At 45.1% G+C, this 13,925-nt stretch overlaps 1 protein-coding gene across 4 annotated transcripts in view; it reads right to left on the bottom strand.

Annotated features, from left to right (window-relative positions):
* Window positions 1–13,925, bottom strand: part of CEPT1 (choline/ethanolamine phosphotransferase 1) — a 244,332-nt gene that overhangs the window by 193,367 nt on the left and 37,040 nt on the right. The window lies entirely within an intron of this gene.

The raw sequence follows: 13,925 nt of genomic DNA, 5'->3' as shown, positions 1-13,925 counted from the left end.
CCCAACTTGCTCTTTGGGTTTTGTCATTTTTCTGTTAGATTCCCAAACGGATTTTAAATAAGCTAGTTTGTTTGCAATTTCGTTTTTCATGTCTGTTATCTTTAAGTTTAACTCATTTAATTCTGAGAACAGCTCAAAGTTAGCATGAAAAACATTCAGAGGAACTGTGTTCTGCTCACTTGTATGATCAATATGCGCATATATTTTGGTTAAACTACAGAGACCAGTATTCATAGCCGCAAGAGTAATTTCATGTGATGGAAGGTCCGGAAGTGGGCTTGATATACAACACTTGGTTTCCCTACTTAAGGAGCCCTCCAGCTTCTTTTCCTTTGCAGATGGGGAGCAGGTGCAAGTGGATCTAGGTCACTGGGCCTAAGCCCCGCCCACCTGGTGCCTTTGCAGATGGGGAGCAGGTGCAAGTGGATCTAGGTCACCTGGCCTAAGCCCCGCCCACCTGGTACCTTCCTGCCTGCTGCTCTTTTTCACCACTTAGCAAGCCCCGCCGACCTGGTGCCTTCCTTCACTGTCGTGTGGCCAATGCTAGATTTTACTTTTATAGACTTCATTCATTCACGGTGCCTCACTCTTTCTCAACACTCATGCTGGACTTCCTTTGCATCTTGTACTCATGGTGGCCCTGAATCATGCTGTTCCCATCTTCATCTTGTATCCTGGTTTGCAACATTATGTGTTACTACTAACTTCTGCAATTGTATTCGCTCTCCACTCTCGCTTCACCACTCTTTTTGACTGCTTACTCTCATCTCCTCCTTTCCCTTCTCCCTCCCCCCCTCCCCCATCTCCTCCCCTTACTTTCTTCTATGCTCTTACTCTATCAGAATGGTCCCTGGACCTAATAGGATAGCAACCTCGTCCGTTTCCTCCACCCTCCCATTACTGTTTTTTCCTCCCCCCCACCCCTCCAGCACTATCTGAAATGTCATCAGGCCTAGTACGATAGTCGCTTGTTTTGTTCCTCCCCTCCCCGTCTGCACCCCTCTCCTTCACCTTTTGTTTTTCTCCGGCTCTACCAGAAATGTCGTCAGGCCTAGTACGATAGTCGCCCATCTGTTTCCATTTCCTTCCCACTCTCCCCCTCCCTAGTTTAGTTTAGTTTATTCATTTGTATTGCGCACCAGACCCGAGGGTATGAGGGCGCATGAACAGCAAGGTGATTCAAAGCTTGGTTACAGGATGCTTATACTTTACATTACATAATTATACTTTACATTACATAATTACAGTGTGCCGATGAAGGAACATGTGTACAGTTTGGCAGGAGAGAATGCAGTAGATGTATTTAAAGAATTACAAATATATACAAGTTTAGTATTACAAATTTACAGATTCTCTTAAAGCGTGCAACGCGTAGAGCAGCCGTGTGGTGTTAGAGGTGTTAGTGGTTCGTGTTCTTTAACCAATGGATGTAGTTGCGTCTAAAAAGTGAGTAAGGTTGGGGAGTTCTGAGCGATGGTGGTAGGGAGTTCCAGTGTTGAGGTGCTTTCACCTGGAAGCTGTTGCCACCCATTTTAGTGCGTTTAAACCTGGGGACGGTGAGCAGATTAGCATTGGAGGTTCTGGTGGGTCTGATGGGGGTGTGTTTGCATATTCTGTCTGCCAGATAGCGTGGGGCAGCATTATTCAGGCATTTGTGGGTGAGCGATGCTACTTTAAGTAGGATTTTGTCTGTTGTGCTGAGCCAGTTATGGGATTTCCTGATATTGGAAATGTGTTCCCTCCTGGGAATATTGAGTGCTGCCCTAAGGGCGTTGTTTTGTAGCGTCTGATTTTGTTGGTGATTTGTTTGGTGGCTCCTATGTAGAGGGCGTTACAATAGTCAAGTTTGGATAATACCAATGCTCTGGCTAGTGTAGTGCAGCTGTGGGTGGAAAGGAAGGGTTTGGCTGCTCTTATGAGCTTACATGTGTAGGCCGTAGAGGATGCCATCGAGCTAACCTGTTTGTGGAAGGTTCGGGAGGAGTCAAGGTATATTCCTAGGGTTTTTACTTCTTTCGACACCTTGATTAGGTTCCCATCTATGATGAAGTTGGCATAATTGTGGTCGAGTTTGGTTAGGTTGGACGTGGAACCAAGGATGATGAGTTCAGTTTTGTCATCATTCAGGCATAGACTGTGCGAAGCCATCCATGCCTGGATGATGAGATACACCCTGTTCACTAAGGCCAAATCCTGGTTGTAATCTCCCGTCAACGGGATGAGGATCTGTGCATCATCGGCGTAGTTAGTGTAGGTGATACCCAGGCTATCTAGATCATCAAACAGGGGCTTTGTGAACACGTTGTACAGAGTGGGGGAGACGCACGAGCCCTGTGGGACTCCACATGTAATGGGGATGGGTTCGGCGGCGGCGGCAGAGGAGGAGAAGAAGACTCGCATGGATCTGTTGTTGAGGAATGACTCAATCCAACTGATGGCTTCTTGTGAAAAGTGGGCAGCTGAGTCTAAATGATTACATAGGATTTTATGGTCAACTAGGTCAAACGCCGCAGAGAGGTCTAGCAGGAGTAGTAATGCAGTTTTCCCGTTATCTCTAAGGACGTCTATTTGGGCTTTCAGATCTATCAGGGCTGTTTCAGTTCCATGTTGGGGTCTGAAGCCGGATTGTCTTATTCCTAGAAGGTGGTTTGTTTCAAGATACTTTTGAATTTGTTGGTATGCTGTCTTGTCTAGTATCTTGAGCAGGAATGGGACGGTGGTAATCGGTCTGTAGTTGGTTGGGATGGACGGGTCAAGGGAGGGTTTTTTGAGGAGAGGGAGGACCCAGGACTCTTTAAGGTTACTGGGGACTGTACCTGAGGAAAAAGAGGCATTGATGAGTCTGCTGATGAATGGCGAGAGGTCTCGTGCCGCGTCTTTAATGATTTGTGGGGGGCAGAGGTCACCTTTGCAGTTGGAGGGTTTAAGGCCAAGAATTATTTTTTCTACTTCGAGAGAAGAGACTTTGGAAAAGCTGAAGCGAGCAGTGTTAGGTGTGTGGTGTGAGGGTGGAGGGCTCGAGTGGGCGTTGATGGGGTTGGTAAGATTGGTGAGGGAGTCTCTTATTTTTAATTTTTGTTTGAAGGCCAGTGACTTTGTTGTTTAGTGCATTTTGGACACTGGTGCACCATTGTTTGTTTTTAACGCAAGTATCTGGGATTACCACCGGGGTTTCCAATTCTTTCAGGATAGTAAATAATTCTCTGGAGCTGGAGTTGGATTGGGAGATTCTCTGGTTATAGGATTCTTGTTTGGCCGCTATGATTTCTTTTTTATAGTTGGCCGTTATTTTGTTAAGTAATAGTTTGTTGTGGTCAGTCGGAGATTGTCTCCAGACTTATTCCAGTTTACTCTTTTCCAATCTAAGGGTTTTAAGATGGCTGGAGAACCATTGGTTGAGGTGCTTTTTTGGTTTGGATTTTCTAAGTTTCAATGGTGCAATGGCGTCTAAGGCTATGCGCATGGTGTTGTTATAGCCTTCTACGAGGTCATAGGGATTAGAGTCTTGGAGTTGGCGTGTAGGAAGAATGAGTGGGATCAGTTTTTCTACTGTAATATTTTTTGCTTCTCGTGTGGATGGCTGGGGCTAGTGCCATGTTGGTTGTAGGGCTTGAGGGCTCAAGTGAGAAGGAGAGGAGGTGGTGGTCGGTCCAGGATTGGGGAGTGTTGTTAGTGATAGATACGGCACAGTTATAGTCTGCTATCCAATCAAGGGTTCTCCCTTTGTTATGGGTGGGGCTGGTTACTTTTTGTGTGAAGCCTAGTTCAGATAGGGTGTTACTGATGAGTGGCTTGATTGTCTTTGGGGTCTTTGTAGCCTAAATTGAAGTCTCCTAAGAGAAGGCATTGTGAGGAGTTTAGGTTGTCGGTAAGGATGGCATTGAGGTCTTCCTCGAAAGATCCCGGGGGTCCGGGCGGTCTGTATAGTAAGTGAATGGATATTGTTTGGGAGTTAGCGATGGGTAGTTTGGCTGTAAGTGATTCACATGATGGGAGGTGTGTGGCGGAGTGGAGTCTGATGTTAAGGTGGGTCTTGGCAATGATGGCCAAACCACCGCCTTTAGCTTCAGTTCTGTCCGCTCGGATGATGGTGTAGTCAGTGGGGATGGCTAGCGAAAGGGCTGGGCCTGCGGCTGCATGAAGCCAGGTCTCTGTTATGGCTAGGAAGTCTAGATCTTCAGCTAAAATGAGATCAGCGATGTCCGTGGCATGGGCAATCATGGAGCGTGCGTTGATGAGGGCACCTTTTATAGGTAGGGTTTTGGCTTTGGCAGGGGTGGGGGTGGGGGTGGTAGCTGTGCTGAGCGCTCTATTGTTGGTTGTAGTGGAGTTGACGGGTTTAGGTTCGGGTTTTTTTAGCGTAAGGTTAGCGCAGGAGCTAATGGATGTTCGGTGTGTGAGTATGGATTGTGTGGAGTCCCTGGCTCTAGGCTCGTGTATTTTGGGAAGTCTGGATCGTAATCTGGTCAGCCTGTCCGAAAGGCATGGGGGAGCGAGTAGGGTAAGCATGATTGTGGTGCTGGGCTCTGAGGGTGGGTGATGCGGTGCCTAGGCTGGTCAAGTTAAGGGGTGAGCTGGGCAGGCATGCGGAATTGATGTGGAGAATGGTTCTCAGTAGTATAGAGTAAAGGCCCGGGAGGAACATTGTGTGAGGGGGGTAAGGTGCAGTGTGTGTCCTGTCTAGGGTCGAAATCTAGCAGTGGACAGTGCGGCCTGCTTGGAGTAGCCGAATACTACCTAATCCATGTAGTGCAAGGTTGCAGATTGGCATCTGGTGCAGGTAAGCAAAGTGGTCATAGTAAGCGTTTGTCAATTAGCACAGCATTAGGTTTAGAATTGCGCCAGTGTACCAATTAACATCTTGGATCAGAGTAGCATGTATTCAGAATAGCGCCTGGATTGGGAATAGCACCTAGGTTCAGAGTAACACTTAGTTCAAGATAACACCTAGAATTAGAATAACCCCTAACTTCAGAATAGCACTTAGAGCAGATTAAGCACAACATTGAGTTTAGTGGCTATAAAAGTATGTTGAGCGGGGACACATTGGGCTGCAGGTCAACAGATCTAGAGGCAATTGGTGAGCAGATCAGCAGAACAGAGCAGATGGTCACAGTGCGGTTAAAAATGGCAACTAGAATTGCATAGGGTAGCCAAGCAGCAGTGAGGCACAGTGCAGTTATATGTTACAGGGATGACTAGCGACACAATAGTCTAAATACGACTGAGCACCTGTGTACTGGAAATGGCAGCAGCTTTGGGCACAGATACAGCATGCAATAAGGCCTGAGTGCACGAGAGTGGCAATAAGTAGCTTGTGGTAACAAAGCCTTTTCCAGAGTCTAGGCAGTTCAATTTAAAAGCGAAGTGGCGTTTACCGTTGAGGTTGGTCTGGAATCTGGCAGGGGGTCCGGGCGAACGGCGAGGAAGGCTGAGGACAGGTATTGGCCTTATTATCCTGGGCCTTGCTGGGAGTGGGCCGGCTTCGCCTACCGGCTGGCGATAGGCTGCTTAAGGTGGCTCAATGGCCAATCGGATGCGAGGACAGTCGGCTGTGCTCAGTTAGGCACTGGGGTTCCTTGAGACATGGCGGGCGGCCATCTTGGAAGTGTAAAAACCTCGTGGAGGCTAATGGTGGCAGGGGCAAACACAGCAGCTGTTGGCATCAAGTTTAAAACATGCAGGCTGTGTAGATATTCTTGCAGGTCGGCGGATCACTGGTGCAATTAGCAGCGAGAAAAAACGAATCTCGCACGGAATAATGATTCTTACCTGAATTCGAGGGCAATTCAGGATGGATCCAGGAAAGGGAGACCACTGCTCCTGCAGGGTCCGGGGGAGCTTATCTATAAGTTGGCTCTTGCACCACCTAGAACGTCGTCAGGCCGAGTACGATAGTTAATTTCACATCCTTACTGCTCATGGCCTGTAAGAATGTGGTTGTATTTTCCCTCCCTTGCCTTGAAGTGCTTTGAAACACTGTGTATAGGCGCTATATAAATAAACGATCATATCATAACATCTCTGTGGAGACAGTGGAATTCAACACTTGATTTAAATATCTCGAGGTGAATGTAGGTGACCCAGAAAGGTTTGCATCATTCATCCTGTTGGTTGGCAACTGTGTGATGAGCAGCATTCATTTGTGTTTCAGGTACAATGACATCAAACACAGGAAACCCATTTCCAATGGCTGTCAGAAACGGCGGTCCTTCATTTACCTTGTTAGCAACAATCAAAGGAATGGCACTAACAGACGCCTCTTGTCAATGACCTGCATATCTATCATAATTGCCTCTCGAGGCATGTTTTGTGAATGTTGTTATCCGACCTGCACAAGTCAGACCGTGTATTGTATGCCGTCTGACATATGCTCATTATCTAGCTTCATTTCATCGTGTGTCAAACAGGGATTACACGAGGACAAATCGCCATCAACATTATTTACCAATAACCAGTTCGCCAGCACACGCTTTCTGTAATTATAAGCCAGTAGTTCCTCGTCCATTACATGCAAAGTCGGATTTGTGAGTAAATCCACTGGCGTCCCGCCTCCATTCTCTTTTTCCAAAGGGGTGCTTGGTTTCGGCAAGGAGGAAAAGGTAGCTACACTTCTGGCACAAGACCACATTAGCTGTAAATCTGCTCCGGCTGATTTCGAGCAGTTGCGCTCTTCGATTTATTGACTAGCTTGGTTTGTTTCTAGCAAGGCAACAGTATTCTGGACTTGGTCAGAGATAAGGTAGGAGGATGTGCGCAGCACGCCAGAGACAAGGATACTTCAGGCATGTCTGTTTTAAAGTATACATGCGCATTCGTTCTCACGCAAAATAAACAGAGCAAACAAAGCGCGCGAGGGACACACGCCAATGCGCTCTAACACCATGCTCCAGATAAGGGAAAGGTCCACTCAGAAGATTAACAGTGAACGGACTGCAAGGGACTGGGCGGCTGCTCGGCTGCACAGCCGAACAGACAACACTCGCAGTCAGCACTCGCACAGGAAGTGCGCGGGCACACATTTTTATGGGAAGGTGGGAGAAATGGGTGAAGTCTTGCCCTAAAGGAAAGAAACAACGTTGTTAAGTCTTAAAACAGTGTTTCAATAGTCAAAATATTTCCAGACCGACTGCAGAGGTAAAGTCCTACCAATATTATTGAAGAAGCTTTCCAACAGCACAATGGAATAAGAAGCGATTCTGTGGTAGAGTAGAGGTTGATGCCGAACAGTCAGCACTCAGTCAGCACTCAAACAGGAAGCACATGCGAGCTATTTGCATCACCATCGCTAGACGTATGCCAGCAAGATTCTCTTGATCATTTACCTGCACTTGCTCTGAACGGTCATAGAGCTTAAAAAGAAAATCTTCGTCAGACCAAATTGATGGGTTCCCAAATCTGCAATCTGCAAACGGAAAAGGCTTTCTTGGGATGGACAGTTACAAGTGGCTGTGGCTAATAGGATATACACATCCAGTGTAACCCTCAACTCCACTTCGGAGCCTCTTCCATGGGCACCAGAAATAGACTAGGGTATTGCAAGAACAAGAGTTATTCCAAAACCCCTTTGTGATCTGCCCAATTGCCAGAAATCATTTACCCCTTATTCAGAGGAATACAAGGGTATTGCTTTAAGGGCTTTGGATATGCCAAGTGAAAAAGTACCCCACCCCCCCACCCATTACTTACTATGCCTCAGCTCTGGACCCACTTGCCCCAAGCCCAAACAGCCCCAATAGTAGACATGTTACTGTGATTTTAGGTCACCCAGTAACTGTAGCGGTACACCTCATGGTGTTATGCTGTTATCATTAATTCTGAAAGGGAAACCTAGGACCTTCCTAACTCACTAAACAGCAATACGTAATACCTTGTGCTGCTAATGGGACTACAACTCAATGTTCCATTCTGAGCCTTGCTTCTTTTCTTCCAACACCCTCGGTTGGAGACCCCCACAATTGCTTAAATTATTGCTGAACAATTTATGAACCCTCTCCACCCATCCAGATTAGATTTAAAGGCCGTTTGGTTAGGCATAAACGACCTCGAGACAGCAAGGTAAGAAATTATAAGTTTCTTTATTCATCTTCATGTAATAGCTTGGAGGTAAGGAACAAGGACAGGAGCAGAGAGAAGCCCACCAGCACCTACCACACAGGCTATATCACCAACTGCCCTGGGTGGAACACTCATACCACAACATTCCAACACTACAGAGCATTTCATCTGTGACCTCATTCAGTCCCTGCACTCGTACAAGACATAAAAACTGTTCTGCAAAACGGTTTATATTCTAGGTCGATGCCTCTTGCTTGAGACACCCATTGACAAATTACAGGCGGTTCTTTTTTGTACTGCGTATGAAATGCAAGACACTCGTCACTTGTCAACTACTGTTTGTGGTTGCCGAGCTGACTGCTTTTTAAAAATAAAAATAAATGTTTTAGGAAAATACAAGTCAGCCACTTTTTACTCGGATTGGCGCTATATGCATGTTACATGTCATGAGCGACATACTGGAAACAGCTGGGTTTAACAAACACGGTCCGATTTCCACCCCCACTGACCCCCAATCCCCCACTCCCCCCCCCCCCCCCCCATGTGTAATGGACCTTACGGAGCTGCTTTAAAAAGAACCCCTATTGCCTCCTTCTGCTCTAGCTACAGTTAGCTCAAGGAACATGAATTACCAATTTCTGAAGTTGCTTAAGAAACCATGGCCCTTTGGCTCCTAATGTCCCAATTTGTGTTTTGCCGAACCAGTCTCTGAACACCACCCTTTCTGGTCTAGCTCCTGAACAAGAAAAGATAGTCTTGCAGAAATTATACATCGAGAAGTGGCAAGCTATGGCAAAGTCCAGATGGCCATCCAGTAGTGCCAATTTGACTTTTAACCCATCTTGCCAGACTGATCCCCTCAGTAGCTCATACCACCAAGACTAGCAGGACCACTCATTTCCCACTGTTTCTCACCATCATTGTATCACCAATCCAATTTGTTTAGCACACAATATTGGCCAGACTGTCGCGATTCTGGAAGGCCAATTCTGAAACATCCAAGTAGACTATTCAACTCCTCAGATGCCTATCCTTTGAATGTTATCCAGGGAAAGTGGATTTGTTTTCAGGGTGGTGGAGGCTTATCCAACAGAAAGGCGCACACAGTTTCAGCTGTAGAAAAGTTACTAAGAATTCTTTCCCCGGTTTGGTCTGCCAAGTACAATAGACAGTGATCAGAGAAACTCATTTCATGGACCACATCATTAGAAACATCCTAACATATCACTTGGCACCTGCACTTTGCTCATCGTTACCAGTCCAGTAGTATTGTAAAACGGAAAAATTGAGACATTAAAATTAAGCTCTCCAAGATTTGAGGAGACTGGCTGCAAGTGGGCAGATGCGCTTGCCCTACTCCATGTTCGCGAAGGTGCCAACTACAATCATGGGACATTACTAGATTAAAAACTCAAAAAGGTGACCATGTATACGGTCACAAGCTCTCCAAAAGTGTAATTAACCTGCATCTTGACAATCCCACTTTGTGCAAGTCCTTTGTAAAGGCTAAAGGACGACTATACATTTCCAGGCAAACTAGGCACTTTCCAAAGTTCCTGATGGACCCTGCCATTTGCTCAACCAAGGCAACTATCTACCCAGTTTGCACCCAAGATGTTAGCACTTCAAACCAGGTAAAGCAGCCCTGATTCGATACTCCTCATGACCAAGGCGTCAAAAGTGTCAAGAGCACTCGTCATGACGCATACCTCGATGTGCAAGAAGATTCTACCTCTGCCTGAAGATTCTAGCTCTGCCTGAAGTTCCGGCATTGCATATACTGACTCCAGATGCCTTACCACCAACTACACCTGCAAGCAAGGCGCGAGGTTTGCATCCGCAACTGACTAAGCCTTAGCATCTGGAGCGGCAACTGTCTCTCTTAACAGATACTGTCCGTCTCCAAACACTGGCTTTGATGTAAACCTAAAACTGATGCTCCTACCTCATTTACAGTTAGTTTACACAAGTGAACCCCTACGCACTGATGCTACTCAAGCTGTTAACAGCCTTACATAGGTACAACCTTCACCCATGCCACAGCAATTGGTTTGCGTTTTTCGATTTCAACGAAGACAGTTATTGCACCGAACAGGTTTGTTGAAAAAGTGATTAAAACAAAAGTTGCAAAGAACTCTTTGGCTCTTTCTATTTGTTTGCAGAGCCTTTTGGGCATTCAAATTGTGAGGCTTGATTATGTGAAAGTGCATATACACCAGGGAATTTTAACTGCCCATAGATAGTGATAATTGACTGTTGGGGAATTCAAAAGTGGCGTGCTGTGTATATTTAGATAACTGGGTGACCCTTTGTACCCGGCTAGTAGCTTGCAACTTGACAAGATGCACCCCCCCGTTCATAATTCAGGCAGATAAGAGCCCCACTACAACACTTGTGCATCGGGCACTACTAGGGTTTGCAGGTAGCTCCTCTTCATGATGTTGGGAATGTATGCTGCCTACCAGCACCTCGAACTAAAGAATTGGTGTAGATTAAACTCTAGCTGAATCTGTTGTGTACCCGAATAAAAAAAACGGAGCAGGAACAGATCATATAACATCTTTTTGTTCTGCTCCCAGCATGGACTATAGGCACAACACTGCTATAAAACCAGACAGGTGTTCACCACCCATGGATTAAAGCAAGAACAGCTTCTAGCACACATGGCAATACGCCTGCATCCAAAACATGACTGCTAGTTCTTGGCACACCTCACAGCCTCAGGATACCCAGTGGCACCTATTGCCTTTGATTGCGTGGGGGACATTTCTACTTGTCAAAGGTTTGTGTCCAAGTGAGCAGGACCTTAGACTTGTAAAACGACACAGGTTTATTTATTTTTAAACGGACCACCAAACCATCCTCCACTTTGAGACAAAAGAGAAACATGCTTCAATCAATTGGCTTCACCTCTTATGCAAACCAGAGCATGAAATTGATCGGCATTAGCAAATCTAGATATACTGGTCAGTTATGAAGAATGTTGCCGTCAATGGCGTTACTTTATTTTTCCACAAAGAATTGCCTTTCACTGAATCAGGCTATGCCACAACACGCTCCCATTTCATATGCAGAACTTTCCTTACAATTGGCCGCCAAGGAATTGGTTTGGTACCTGTTTAAGCACTACACGGAGCTACCCTTACAACAGGAGAGAATAATGGTTGGAGGAGTTTGCTTAAGATATTGGTTGCTTGTTAACCAGAGTTTGCACCAAAATAAAAACAGACAAGATCCATGGGTTGTGCCCATTAGGTTGACAGCGACACTGCCGACGCCCTGTCCCTAATCTACCATGAGCAATTAGCCACCATTGTCTTAAAGAATCATATGGCACTGAAAGCCCTTTTGACCTCCCAGGAAGAAGTAGGTGCCACAATTGGCTGCGGATGTGGAATCTAAACCACTATATAATTGACTTTCTATTTCCTATATCGAATGTCTGCTGCCACTCTACAAAAAGATAAAAACCCACCGGTTGGTCCATGTGGTGGTGTTACCCGGTGCATCCATGGTATCCTGTTTATTTGCAATTCTGATGGGTTTGCTGTGTTTTCTAGCTAGTGAAATATGTACTTCGCCTTACTTGCCTCTGGTCCTTTTTCCATTGGTTTAGGCTACCATTATTACTATTCCCTTAGTTGAGGGTTAAATCATCTTCATAATTCCCAATTGCTGGCGGTGCAGGCCCAAATATGCTGTGTTATTGACGTCATCTTGGTATTCCCCGGGTGTGTTTGCAGCACTGATGCTGTGCTGCGAACTCTTTTTGCTGGGTGTTACCATCCTACTGTGCAGTCTGCGAGTGGCCTGGAATTTTCCTCCTGCTCCGTTAGGTGGGTAGGTTAGTTCTGCTAAGCACTCACGTTTAGGGACTTTCTCTTTACGGAGTCCTGAGATATTGGGACTTAAGTCTTGTTGGGATGTGCGAGATTGTTGTGTTCTCCAAGTGGGATTCAATACCACATCACTGAGGGGGGGTGCAGTGGCCAGCGAATCCTACTCCTCCCATCCTCTTGGAGACACATCAGGAAGCTGCCGGATTATTCCAGTGGCTCAACTCACACAGCAGAGGATGGGAAGTTCTTCGAAGGCATCAGAGAATCAGGACCATGACTCCCTTTAGGTAAGCAGAAAAGTATTTTAGCTTAGTGGTAATTTAATGGTCAAATTGACCAATCAATAGCCCTCAATTGGCTCATCAGTTGATAATTGTCAAAAAGTTCTTAAACTGTATTTTGCCATTTAGTTTTATATTTCAATGTTTTTAAGACTACCAAAGTTTGTCAAAAGATAGTAAGGCTGGATGGTGGAAACATCTAACAAAATCGAACCGAACAGATCAATTCATACTATGAGGGAATGCAGTCTTATGCTAACTATCGGTCAATACGGAGCATTGCTGCTTTGGCATTTGTGATGGTTCTCACCACCTAAGAACCAAGATAAATAAGTGTTTAAACAGAGCCATTGAATGCTGAAAACACCCTCATGGTTCGTTTGCTCTGTATAGTAAACTGATCCGCCTTTAGTGCCATAAAGTAATTCACACGATAAAGACATACATTGCTTGATCATGCCACATTTTTTCCAGGATGTGCGTTTACAGAGTTTGCCTCATTGCGCGTTTATAAACACGAGAACTGGAGAACACAAATCAAAAATGCTTTTGCTCAAGCTCACGTGATCCTCCAAATACCTGCAAGCCCAAGTTGGTTCATCCTTCATTTGACATCACAAGCATTCTATTAATTTGGCCTCAAACATGTGTTTTAACAAAATAGATTGCTTCAACAATGAAAGTACAAACTAGAGCATCTAAGCAACTCGCCTTTCTGGATCCACAAAAAGAAAAAGAAAAAAAAAAAACAAAAAACACCTTCACACCGTTCACCAATCTGATCAAATTTTGCATGGTTACCCAGGACCCTCAGACATTACTGGCTACATGACATTTGGACATCCCTCCACGTTCCCCAGATTTCAGCACCTTCACACATGAGGGTTACCCGAAATCAGCAAAACAATGTGGTCGTAGCAGGATAGGAACAAAAGTCAAGGTCCAGGCCCTAGGATCATATTCAGGATATGCTTCCAGGCACAGTTACTGAGTACAACTCAATCGACAGTGGTGGATGCTGACAAAGCGTAAACTATCCAACAGAATTCCTCAACTCACTCGACCCCCTTGTCCCCCAGGAATGCCACCATATCACCTTCTACCGAAAGTTGTCACCCATCATACCAGTTCATAATCTCAACCCACCTAGGCTATGTAATGGCACAAGGTTATGCGTTACAAAATTGTTGGCCAACGTAATTCTAGCGACAAGGTTTACCGGGAAGGGAAACAAAAAACGTTTATTAATAAGCCTTACAATGAAGATGTACTTTAGTAATATTGAACTTCAGGTCCATAGTTGAGGGCAACATCAACATCATGTCACCCATTATGCTGCTCAGTAACCTCCATGTTCTTGTGTACAGTTATACGTTTCAGAATGATGTATTAAGAATGTGTTCTGTAGTCTTTATTTCTCATTTAAAAAAGAATCTTATAATCGTAAAGTGTAGTGAATTTTTCTTTTCACCTTTCTTATGGAGCCTTTCCGAAAAGCATAATGCTACCTTAAGGTATTTCTAACAAATAGTACCTATAAGAAAATAAAATCCTGAGCAACACTGGGTAGATCAGCTAGTGATTTAATAAAAATATTTGGTTCAGCATAAACCTTGTGCCAGGGAAGTCAAGAAATGGTGATCATTCTAGACATGCACAAGGCAAAAAAGAAATTGACCAACAATAAACATGTAAAAAACGTAAAGATTACAAAGACAATATTATGGAAGTCACAAGAGATCAAAGA

This window comes from Ambystoma mexicanum, chromosome 13, assembly GCF_040938575.1.
Source record: "Ambystoma mexicanum isolate Mex_15411 chromosome 13, UKY_AmexF1_1, whole genome shotgun sequence".
Classification (NCBI taxonomy): domain Eukaryota; kingdom Metazoa; phylum Chordata; class Amphibia; order Caudata; family Ambystomatidae; genus Ambystoma; species Ambystoma mexicanum.
The sequence above is the reverse complement of the archived record's forward strand: the minus strand, read 5'-3'. Positions and strand labels throughout refer to the sequence as shown.